The 12,584-nt window shown below is 37.7% G+C and overlaps 1 pseudogene; it reads right to left on the bottom strand.

Annotated features, from left to right (window-relative positions):
* Positions 1-5,659: 5,659 nt before the first annotated feature.
* Positions 5,660-6,101, bottom strand: LOC126489573 (tubulin alpha chain-like; annotated as a pseudogene).
* Between the last annotated feature and the right edge of the window lie 6,483 nt (positions 6,102-12,584).

Below are 12,584 nucleotides of genomic sequence, written 5' to 3' on the forward strand. Positions count from 1 at the left end.
AATTCTGCATTTAAACCATCTGGTCCTGGGCTTTTTTTCATTGGGAGGTTTTTTATTACAGCTTCTATTTCTTCATGACTTATAGGTCTATTTAAATTGTTCACCTGGTCTTGATTCAATTTTGGTATAAGGTATTTATCTAAAAACAAGTCCATTTCTTTTATATTTTCCAACTTTGTGGCATGTAGGTTTTGTAGTAAGACCAAATGATTCTCTGATTTTCCTCAGTGTCTGTTGTTATATCCCCCTTTTCATTTCTGATCTTATTAATTTGTGTGTTCTCTCTCTACCTTTTGATTAATTTGGATAGGGGTCTGTCAGTCTTGTTGACTTTTTCAAAAAAGCAGATCTTTGTTTTATTGATTCTTTGGATTGTTTTCTGTGTTTCTATTTTGTTAATTTCAGGCCTCAATTTGATTATTTCCAGTCTTCTACTCCTCCTGGGTGAGTCTGCTTCTTTTTTTTCTAGAGCTTTCAGCTGTGCTGTTAAGTCTCTAATGCGTGCTTTCTCCATTAGTGCTATGAATTCTCTGATTAGCACTGCTTTCATAGTGTCCCATAGGTTTGGATATGTTATGTCTTTACTTTTATTGAATACAAGGAAGACTTTAATTTCTTTCTTTATTTCTTCCTTGACCCAGGGGTGGTTCAGTAGTTGACTGTTCAGTTTCCATGGGTTTGTAGGCTTTCTGGGGGTAGAATTATTGTGAAATTCTAACTTTAGTCCATGGTGATCTGATAAGACATAGATGGTTACTACAGTTTTTTTGTATCTGTGGAGGTTTGCTTTGTTACTGATGATGTGATCAATTTTCAAGAAGGTTCCATGAGATGTTGAGAAGAAGGTATAGTTTTTCTTATTTGGGTGGAATGATTTATAGATATCTGTTAGGTCCATTTGATTCATTACCTCTGTTAGTTCTCTTATTTCTCTGTTAGGTTTCTGTCTGTTTGACCTGTCCATTGGTGAGAGAGGAGTGTTGAAGTCTCCTACTATTAGTGTGTGGGGTTTGATGTGTGCTTTGTGTTCTAATAATGTTTCTTTTATATATGTGGGTGCTTTTATATTAGGGGCAAAAAAATATTCAGGATTGAGACTTCTTCCTGATGAATTGTTCCTGTTATGATTATAAAATGTCCATCCCCATCTCTTCTGATTGATTTTAGTTTGAAGTCAATTTTGTTAGATATTAGTATAGCCACACCCACTTGCTTCTTATGTATGTTTGATTGAAAAACCTTTTCCCAACCCTTTACTCTGAGTAAATGTCTGCCTTTGTGGTTGAGGTGTGTTTCTTGTAAACAGCAGAATGTTGGATCCTGTTTTGCATCCATTTTCTTAACCTGTGACTTTTTATAGGTGAATTAAAACCATTGGTATTAAGTGATATTAATGACCAGTGGATGTTAACTCCAGTTATTATTTTTTTGGTAGTAGAGTTTGTGTGTTTCCCATCTTTGAGTTGTGCTGGTGGAGGGTTGACAGATGTCTGTGTTATTATGCGTGTTGTTGGGTTCCTTAGGTTGTGATTTTCCTTCTATTACTTTCTGTAAGGCTGGGTTTATGGCTACATATTGTTTAAATTTGTTTTTATCCTGGAATATTTTGTTTTCTCCATTGATGGTGAAAAAAACACTTGGCTGGGTATTGTATTCTGGGCTTTCATCCATGGTCTCTTAGTTTCTGCAGCACATCTATCTAAGACCTTCTGGCTTTCATGTTTTCCATAGATAAGTTCGGTGTAATTCGGATAGGTTTACTTTTATATGTTACTTGACCTTTTTCCTTTGCAGCTCTTAATAGTCTTTCTTTATTCTGTAAGTTTTTTGTTTTGATTATTATATGGTGAAGGGATGTTTTTTATCCAGTCTATTCAGTGTTCTCTCTGTTTCTTGTACCTTCATAGGCATATCCTTCTTCAGGCTGGGAAAGTTTTCTTCTATAATTTTGTTGATTATATTTTCTGGGCCTTTGAGCTGTAATTCTTCTCCTTCTTCTTCCCCTATTATTCTTAGGTTTGGTCTTTTTATGGTGTCCCAGATTTCCTGGATGTTTTGTGTTAAGAATTTATTGCATTTGCTGTTTTCTTTGATCAGTGTGTATATTTCTTCTATAGTATCTTCAGCATCTGAGATTCTTTCTTCTATCTCTTGTATTCTGTTGGTTATACTTTTTTTCTGTAGCCTTTGTTTGTTCACTCGGATTTTCAATATCCTGCCATCTCTCAGTTTTTATTTTCTTCATTGCTTCCATTTCAGTTTTCAAGTCTTGAACTGTTTCCCTTACCTGTTTGATTGCTTTTTCTTGGTTTTCTTGGATATCTTTGAGCGATTTATTCATTTCTTCTAACTTTTTGTTAGTCTTCTCATCCATTTCTTTAAAGGAGTTTTTCACATCCTGTTTAATGGTCTCTAACACTTTCACAATGTTGTACTTAAAGTCTGTTTCTTCTACTTCTTCTGGATTAGCGTGTTCAGGTCTTCCTGTTGTATGTTCACTGGATTCTGTTGTTATCATGTTGCTTTTCAGATTGTTGGAGTAATTCTTGCATTGGTGCCTGCCCATCTCTACCTTCAGATGCTGTTAGCAGAGTCTTGTTGGCTTGCTCAGATCTTTGCTGTAGCTACCTGTGTACTTGCAGGTTTTTCTTGGTCTGCCCTCTCTTAGGACCCCTTAGCACTGCAGTTGTCTCTTAGATCCTCTCCACTCTGAAGTAGGCTGGGGTGTTGGATCTAAGGACTCCGCAGATGGAAAGAAGAGCTTGGCGGGGCAAGCTAGGATGGGATAAGTAGAGAAAGGCAGTACCAGGGAGAAGCCCTGCTGAATGGCCAGAAAGTTTAGGGAATTGGGGGGTGCCTGTGTTCTTGGGGTGTCCCACTGCCAGTCGGGCACTTACTTACCCCTTCAGATGGAACTTCTGTTACAGGATCAGGGCAACTTGCTGGCCAGGGACCTCAAAGACAAAAGGGCAGGCTTGCTGAGTGCAGACTCAGTGGAACAAAGAAGCTCCTGCAGCAGTTGCACTTAACACTTTGTCCCCTGACCCCCATTCCTGAAGCAGGCTGAGTTGGGGGATTCTATGACCCCTCAGATGGAAAGGGGTGCTTTGAGGCAAGCTGGGAAGGGATAAGAAGAGAAAGGCAGTAGCCAGGGAGAAGTCCCCACTGAAAGGCCAGAAAGTTTAGGGGATTGGACAGTGCCTGTGCTCCCTTGCTGGGGCATCAGGCCGGCCCATCAGGCACACAACCCTCCAGATGGATGGACCTCCTGATACGGGATCAGGGCCACTTGCTGGCCAGGGACCTTGCAGACATAAGGGTCCCATTCCGTTCTTTCCACCTAATCTGCTTTACTATGCTTAAGGTCCTGATTTTTAAACTGCTACTGGCATCCCTTTTGTCTTTGGTATGGTATCTTTTGATGACTGGCACAATTGGTTTCTTGATACATCCCACTGAATTTTATTATGCTACCCCATCTCTCAGCAGGTCTGAGTAACATAGCCAAGTCTACAGACTTTGCATTTTTTTTGTGATACCTAAAACTTCGTTTTGTGAAGCTCAACTCTATTCAATCTCAATTAGTGGTCTTTTGGAATGAGGAAGATACTTAATGATTCCTCTTAGCAATTTTGAGAGCTTGACATTAATAAATCCTATTATATTTATGGATTTGTTTTGCAAAACCCATGCTATTCATTAATCTACCTATAGCCTAACTCATTGTAACCCTCCAATAAATGATACTTCCCATATCATACCCTCTTCTTTTTTCCATTTCCCAGAGTTTATCAACATTTCTAAGTATTATTCTGAAACCTACCTAATCAATTAAGATGAGCACTGTCAAACCTTTACATGGATGTTTCCACCTGCTTTTTATGATGCTATATTTCAACAATGCAACTATAGTTTATAAACCTAGTGAGACTCTTGGCTACTGTAAAATTGCAAATATGACACTGTTTCTTTTTCCTATAGAAACTTATGCTGAATAACAAGTCAATAATTCATGCAGCCACAGAGATAGGTAGCCAGGACTTTAATGTGGTAGGACTAAGTCTTATTGAATGATAAATAGCAAGTTAGTATTATAAGTAAAAACACAGACTAGGTTTCTTGCTAATTGATCATACTTTAAACTGATAACAAATGTCATAAGAAATCTGATGTAAGGCAAAAAGGAAGTTTCACTCTTATTAAGGTGAAGTACCTATGGTTCAATTCTTTCTGTCCAGAAGTGATACTATTTGTCTGCAGATGCTGTAGTTGCTATAAATATGCCAATATAACTTCAGTTATTTAGTTTAAACTTTGTTGCCCACCTTGAAATCTTGGTTCCAGCTTTTAACTCCTTCTACTTGCATCTACCTTTAAAAGGCTGACTTAATCGTCACTATAGTTACATGTTGAAAGCTTCAAAACTTGTATTTCAAAGTTGCCAGATGAATTTTTCATATCTCATGTTTGTGATGAGTCAACTTTTTCCAAGATAGATACTCTGTTTAGGAGTTAAGAAGCTGTATGAGGAGGGATAAGAAACAGGGATCATTGTCCTATGCTTTTTCTTCTCTCTGACAAAGTTGAGACTAGTTCAAACATTTTATCAGGTTCTAAAGTGTCTATCAGGTACTCAAATATAAAGACTTCCAGGAAACCAAGCAAAATTCAATTGTGATTTATCTGCCTATACCAACAAAAGCATACCATTATTCTACTACAGTTTGGTGCTCCAATGTGTGCTAGCTAAATCCACATAAAACCCGAGAGGGGTTGGAAAGGAACTCTAGACACTAAAAAAACAAACTTTAGCTGCATTTTTTTTTAAATGGGCTCTGCTTGCTTACACCATTCTGCAGCTCCTTTAAAAGAGGCTTTCCTGATTCAGTGGTAGCAGAAAAAAATGTGGGGTTTCAAAGTGATGGCTTTCTGGGCTGGGCTGCAACCTTGTAGACTGAGAAATTACTGGATTCTTGGATTTTGTTGGATTAGTCATTGACTGAATTAGCTAGTCATTGTTTGTTATTATGTGGGCTGTAGCCTATAAATCATTCCAATAAATGACTTACAAATGTGTGTATACATATACACATATATGTATATATACAGACAGATACACACATATACATATATAAAGAGATTCGTTCTATAAGTTCTGTCTTTATAGAGAACCTTGACTAATAAATCTCACTCTCTTAAACTTTTTAGTTTCACTCATTTACCCTAAATTTTAATATTTCCACTTTCTTTATAATTGAATAGTATTGTATTGTATATGCTTATGGCATTTTCATTATCCATTAATCTATTGAAGGATATTTAAGTTGTTTATATTTGCTTGCTATTGTGAATAGAGTAGCAATGAACATAGATTAGTAAGTATCTGTATTGTTGGATGTAGATACCTTTGGACATGTGCCAAGAAATAGTGTAGCTTGGTAGGTTTGCTGGTTATATTTTGAGATTTCTCTACACTTACTTCCGGAGTAGCTGGACAAGTTGGCAGTCCCACCAACAGTGAATGAAAGCTCCCCCATTGCCCACATCCTGTATTTATTGTCAAAACATACAGGGACAGATGAAGAAGACATGAGAAGATAACACAATTAAGAGCATCAGTTCATGTCAGCTAATATTGAATCTGAATTCTGGGGGTTTGTCATGATCCAGGGTCTGGAAGAATAGAATAGTACTCCTCTCCTTCCTTCTCACTCTCTCCTTCAAGAGAATCCAAACCAAGTTCCTCTTACTCCTTCTCTAGGGCAATCATGTCTTCATGGGCCTCAGAAAACTCTCCCTCCTTCATACTCACACCCACAAACCAGTGCAAAATGGCATGTTTGGCATACATCAGATCAAACTTGTGATCTAGGTGAGCCCTGGCTTCAGTGATGGTTGTGTGGTTCAGCATGGACATAGCTCTCTGGACCTTGGCTCGGTCTCCAACATGTAAAAAAGCAGGAAACTGACAATTAATTCCAACTTGAAGCCAGTGGGGTACCAGACCACAATCTGAATACTGCATTGGTCTTGATAGTGGCAATGGCAGTATTGACGTATTTGGAAAGTTCATGACCATGGTACAGCAGGTGGCAAGCCATGCTTGTTACTTAGTTTCTCTGGAATGGTGGCTTGTAGTCTGCTTATCCATTGATTTACATCTAATGTCCACCTATGAGTGAGTACATACAGGGTTCACTTTTCTGAGTATGGGTTATCTTAATCAGGATGATTTTTTTTTTGTCGTTCCATCAATTTGCCTGCAAATTTCATGATGTCATTGCTTTCTACAGCTAAATAATTCTCCATTGTGTAAATGTAGCACATTTTCTTTTTCTATTTTTCAGTTGAGGGACATCTACGTTGTTTTCCATCTATCACAAATAATGTTTTTATGAACATTTTAAGCAAATGTTTTTGTGGTATGATTGAGTATCCTTTGGGGATATGCCCAGGAATAGTATCACTTAGTCTTGAGGAGGTTGATTTCCAATGTTCTGAGAAACTGCCATATTAATTTCCAAAGTATCTGTACAAGTTTGAGAAAAGATCCTCACCAACCCCATATCTGCCAGAGGGCTAATCTCTAAAATATATAAAGAACTCAAGGAGATAGATTTCAAATTACAAAATAATCTATTTCAAAAATGAATACAGAGATAAGCCGAGAATTCTCAGCAGAAAAATCTCAAGTGGCTAGAAGACATTTAAGAAATTGCTCAACATCTTTAACCATCAGGGAAATGCAAATCAAAATAAATCTGAGATACCATGGTACACCTGTGAGAATGGCTAAAATCAAATACTGAAGAAAGTTTATATTGGAGAATATGTGGAGTCAGGGGATCACTCTTCCACTGCTGAGGAGAGTGCATGCTACTTGTATATTACTTTGGAAATCAGTATGACATTTTTTTTTTCTTTTGAGAACTGTCTGATTTCCCAAGGCTAGTTCTGAGTGGTCATTTTGTTTTCTCAGCTTTTTCATTTTTGAGTTCTTTATATATTCTGGATATTAATCCTCTTTCAAATATATAGCTGCCAAAGATTGTCTCCCACTCTGCAGGCTTTCTCTTCACTTGTCATACTGTTTTATTAGTTGTAATTAAACTTTTTGGTTTTATGAGGTTCCACTTCTCAATTGTTGGCATCAGTTCCTATGCAAATCGAGTTCTATACAGGAAATTACTTTCTCAACCTATAACTTATAGGATAGGGAATATGTTTTATTCTTATCAGTCTCAGTATTTTAGGTTTCAAAATGAAGTATTTGATCAATTTGAAGTTATTTTTGTGGAAAGTGATAGATATTGGTTTATTCTTTTTCTTTGACACATGGACATGCAGTTTTCCTGAAAAAAATTTGTTTGTTATTCTTTCAGCTGTAATTGCATTGGCTCAAATTTCAGTCTTAGATTTTGTTCTATTAGTCTTCATGTCTTTTTTATGCCAGAAAAATACTAAACTTTTTTACTATTGCCCTTTAGTGTTATTTGACTTTTTTAATACTTTTGCTCAGTATTACTTTAGCTGTCCTGAATCCTTTGTTATAGTAAACTTTTATCCAGATGAGTTTAATGATCTGGGATGGATGTGTGAAGTTGGCATCATGAAGAAATTGTGACCATCTCCTTTTGTTCAAAGAAGTAGCCATGGATAGCACAAGCCACCTTTATTTATACAGTTTCAATAATTTGCATTAACAATTTTAAAATCAGAGTTTACTTTCTAAGTTTCTAAAAAAAATGTTACAGTATTTTCCAGTTTGTTCCCACTTTTTTTTTCAGTATTTTGAGACAGGGTTTCTCTGTAGCTTTTGTGCTTGTCTTGGAATTAGCTCTTATAGACCAGGTTGGTCTCAAACTCACAAAGATCCTCCTGCCTCTACCTCCCGAGTACTGGGATAAAAGGTGTGCACCACCACAGGCCAGCTTACCCAAACTTTCTTACCAGTAGTCATTACATTTTAATCTACATCTCTACTGTTGGAAGCATGAAGAGTGTTACAAGTCACAAAGAAAGTTTTCTAACTGGACACACCTACACATAGAACAATGTGCCCAGTTGACCTCATATGCAGTTACAGTTTCATGCAGGGTGAGAGATAGTTTTGTCTTTAGTGATCAATATTTATATCTGATAGGGTCTGGGTTCTCATGATCAACTCACTAGTCAAAGCTGGATCAAGCCATTCTATATTCTGTACTATTGCTGTAGGGATATATCAGCATTTCCTTTCATCCTATGAGTAATATAACTTGGAAACTTACTATTTTTTAAAGAGCCTTTATTTTAATCAAATTTCCAAACTCAGTCTCTCTGCATGCCCAATGTATTGAAATAACTGGAGAGCCTCAATCTCAGTTAGAATTTGATTTTCATAGTAGTAAAGGTAGGGTGAGGGGTTTCTGAGGTTATAGGAAACCTGATTGGCTGACATTTGTCTAGGGGTGTCCTGGTGAATATGCTGGCAGTTGTTTCTATCTATAGTGGTAGGAATGCTAGGCATTTCCTTTGAATGGTCTGTTCTTGAGTGGTGCTTGTAAACTCAGCTTGTGGTTCTTCCTGAAACCAGGCATTGCCTCAGGTTAAATTACTGAGACTCAGTCCTCCATTTAAATTTACAAATGGCTGAGTTCTACTCTGGTAGGTGATAATGGTTGGAAGTAAAGAAATTCCTTTGGGTGACCTGCCCATACTTAGCTTATCATGGCTGGCCCACACATTTCCCCCTTCACAAGCACCCATGGCAGGACCATAACTTGGGTCCTGCTTGTCCTCAATTTTAAGGAGGCATGGAACTACTTAAATTAATAAATATATTGGGAAATTTACTCTTAATAGTTGGCATTGTTAGTTCTTCTTTTGTCTACTGCTGTGGGATAACCCTTCTGTATGCTGAAAATATGTATTCCTCTCCTTGGTTAATAAAGAAGTTACTTTGGCCTATCATAAGGCAGAATAAGGAAAGGTGGGAAAGCCAAACTGAAAATACAGAGAGGACAAGGACAGAGTCTGGGGGAGATGTGAGCCAGCCACCCAAGGGACAAGATGTCAGAGAACTGGTAAGTTGTGGGCAAAATGGTGATGTACAGATGAATAGAAATGGGTTAATTTAACTGTAAGAGCTAGTTAGTAATGAGCCTGAACTATAGAAGAAACATTACAATGTCTCACCTCCAAACTCCAAGTGGGTCTTCAAAGATGAGGGTGGTCGCTAATCCCTGACGAGCTCCCAAATGAAAGATCCGCCAGTGTGGGGAGACTCTCACTCAAGTCTCAGGATAACACCCCCCCTCCACCAGTAACTCACAAGAGACTGTCCTTCCTGCAATCACATGAGGTTTAATAGATGAGATGGGAACCAGTGCACTGGGGCTGAGACTCATAACTCACACAGGGGAAGAGTTCAACCCTGAGTGACTTGGAGAAGGGGTTTTTAAGGGAAGAAATCACAGCCCAGTGATCCAAAAAGGGCAGGGAGGGTGTCACAGAGAATTCTGAAAATACCAGTGATGATCACAAGGGGGCAACTCCCTGACTCTTAAGGTCATTCTCAAGGTCATAATCAGATAGTTCCTGAAACACAGTATTCCAAAAATACCGTTGATAATCACGAGGGGCAAACTCCCTTTCTCAAGATTATTCTCAAGATTATAATCTAACTTTATCTTCAACTAGTTCCTGAAACACAGTCACTGAACCGGCTAATCCTAGATTTCTGATTTTTCTCTTCCTACTTAGATTTTTGCCTATTTTCTTCCTGCTGGTGCTGGGGGGTACCTGGATTTATCCAGGGCTTTCTTTGGGGAGACCTGGATTTATCCAGGTCTTTCAATACTAACCCTCTGAGCAAGAATTTAGAAGTGGCTTTGGGACAGGCAGGACAATGAAACCTCCATTTACAAGTGGTACCCAACATGGGACACCAGCTAATATGTGATTAAATCAGGTTTATTAAACAGGTACAAAACATAAAGTACACTCACAATAAAGAATGAAGCTGCAATGCTGCTGTTCTTCCAGCTGCTGATCCTTTTGTTCCCAAGGATGGTGGAGAGGTTCAGGGAAGGTCACCAAACTGTCACTTCCAGAAAGCCCTCTATAGTCCAAGAGAACCTCTGACACTTACCCCTGGAGTTTTATCAGGTCACATATCTCCAGAGAAGACCTTGCCCACTGAGACAATCTTGCCCACAAATTGACTATTAAACTAAATTCCAACAATAGTTCATCTCTCTTAACTTCATAGTGTATTGGTACAGCTATTAAAATAATGAGGGAAATGTGTGTTTCTATGATTCTGTTTCATTCCCCTTTTGTAGAATCTTCCCATTAACTTCTGATAGCATCTATTTAATAATATATCTCAAAGACTCTTGTGGTTAAAGTCATTCTTTTAGAACAGTTATGTAATTTATTAATTAATTAAATTAAATATGTAATTTCATGAACTACCATGAATCATTGGGCCAACACTATGGCTAGGATAGTGAAAGCAAGGAGAACATGTAGCACATATGCTCCAGACGTCATGCCTGGTATTATGCAGCAAACTATCTACAACTCTTTTCCAAGTAAGTCAGAGACTCTATGGTCTTGTGACAGGAGAGTGATCTATGCTATTTTCAGGCCTTGTTCTCCAAAGAAGCCACATGATTCCCACCACCTGGTAATTCGATATACATTTTAGATTTTTTCTGCTTCTATAAATAATGTCTTATAAATTTTTACTAGGTTTGAAATGAATCTGTTGTTTTGTTTTGGTGAAAAAGTAATTTTTTCTTAATTCTGTTGATTCATGAGTATGGGAGTTTTTAGTTTTTTGTTATTCTATGTTCTAATGCTTTCTTCAATATCTTTCTATGGTGTTTTAGAGTTTCATTGTACAACATTTACATCTTCTTGTTTAAATGTAGAAGAATGAAAATATTCCATATTTATAACCATGCACCAAACTCAAGTCCAAATAGATCAAAGACCTCAACATAAAGCCAACCACACTGAACCTTAAAGAAGAGAAAGTGGGAAGTACAGTTGAACACATTGGCATAGGAGGCTACTTTCTAATATATAATCCCAATAGCACAAACACTGAGAAACAATTAGTAAATGGGACCTCCTGAAACTGAAAAGCTTCTGTAAAGCAAAGTATACAGTCAACAAGACAAAACAGCAGCCTATAGAATGAAAAAAGATCTTCACAAATCCCACAACAGACTGAGGACTGATCTCCAAAATATACAAAGAATGCAAGAACTTGGTCATCCAAAGAACAAATAATCTAATAGAAAAAATGGAGTATAGACCTAAACAGAGAACTCTAAATAAAGGAATCTAAAATGGCTGAAAGACACTTAAAGAAATGTTCAACATTCTTAGTCATTAGAGAAATGCAAATCAAAACAACTCAGATTCTATCTTACACCTATAAGAATTGCCAAGATTAAAAACACTGATGATGTCTTATGCTGGAGAGGATGTGGTGTACAGGGAATACTCTTGCATTGCTGGTGGAAGTGCAAATTGGTACAGCCCCTTTGGATATCAGTATGGTGATTTATGGTGAAAATTTGGAAACAACCTCCCTCAAGACCCAGCAATACCACTTTTGGTTATATACTCAAAGGATGATCAATTGTACCACAAAGACAAATGCTCAACTATGTTCATAGCAGCATTGTTTGTCATAGCCAGAACCTGGAAACAACCTAAATGCCCCTCAGCTGAAGAATGTATAAGGAAAATGTGATATATTTACACAATTAAGCACTACACAACAACAACAAAAATAATGGCATCTTGAAATTTGCAGGCAAATGGATAGATCTAGAAAACATCATATTGAGTGAAGTAAGCCAGACCCAGAGAGACAAATATCATATGTACTCACTCGTAAGTGGCTTTTAGACATAAAGCAAACCAGCATACAATTTACAATCCCAGAGAACCTAGACAACAATGAGTATCCTATGAGAGACATACATGGATCTAATGTACATGAGAAGTAGAAAAAGACAATATCTCCTGGGTAAATTGGGAGCATGGGAACAATGGGAGAAGGTTGAAGGGGAGGGGAGAATAAGAGAAGGGAGAAGAGCAAAATGTATAGCTTAATAAAATCAATAGAAAAAGAACTTCAGACTTTTCATGACTACGAGACACATCTACTCCTGGCAGCCCCAATCTACTTCAAGAGAATGATGGGCATTAAAGAGGCTCTTTATGGAGCAGTTTAGCAATTTGTGCAAGGAACTGCTCTTGCCTGAACTGCTTGATGTTATGCTATATGAAATGAACATGTAGAACCCCCAGAAAAATGACTGCCAAGGTTGTATAAAGGTGAGATGGTCCTTTGGGGTTCCTGCTTCATAAAAGCGTCTGCCAGACACAGACATTCTGCAGGACACAGAAGAAAGTGACTGATAAATTGACAATATAGGCATAAATGTCTTTGAAATTCACTGCTTCATGGAAAAGTCTACCATATACTATGGCTCTGTAGGCTGAAGATGGGCACACCAACATTACAGAAGATCTTTGGGCAATTGTCCAGGCAGTGAGATGTTGTAGGAGAAGCCCAG

Source organism: Alexandromys fortis, unplaced genomic scaffold, assembly GCF_014885135.2.
Source record: "Alexandromys fortis isolate MF-2015 unplaced genomic scaffold, M_Fortis_MF-2015_v1.1 scaffold_166, whole genome shotgun sequence".
NCBI classification, from domain to species: Eukaryota; Metazoa; Chordata; class Mammalia; order Rodentia; family Cricetidae; genus Alexandromys; species Alexandromys fortis.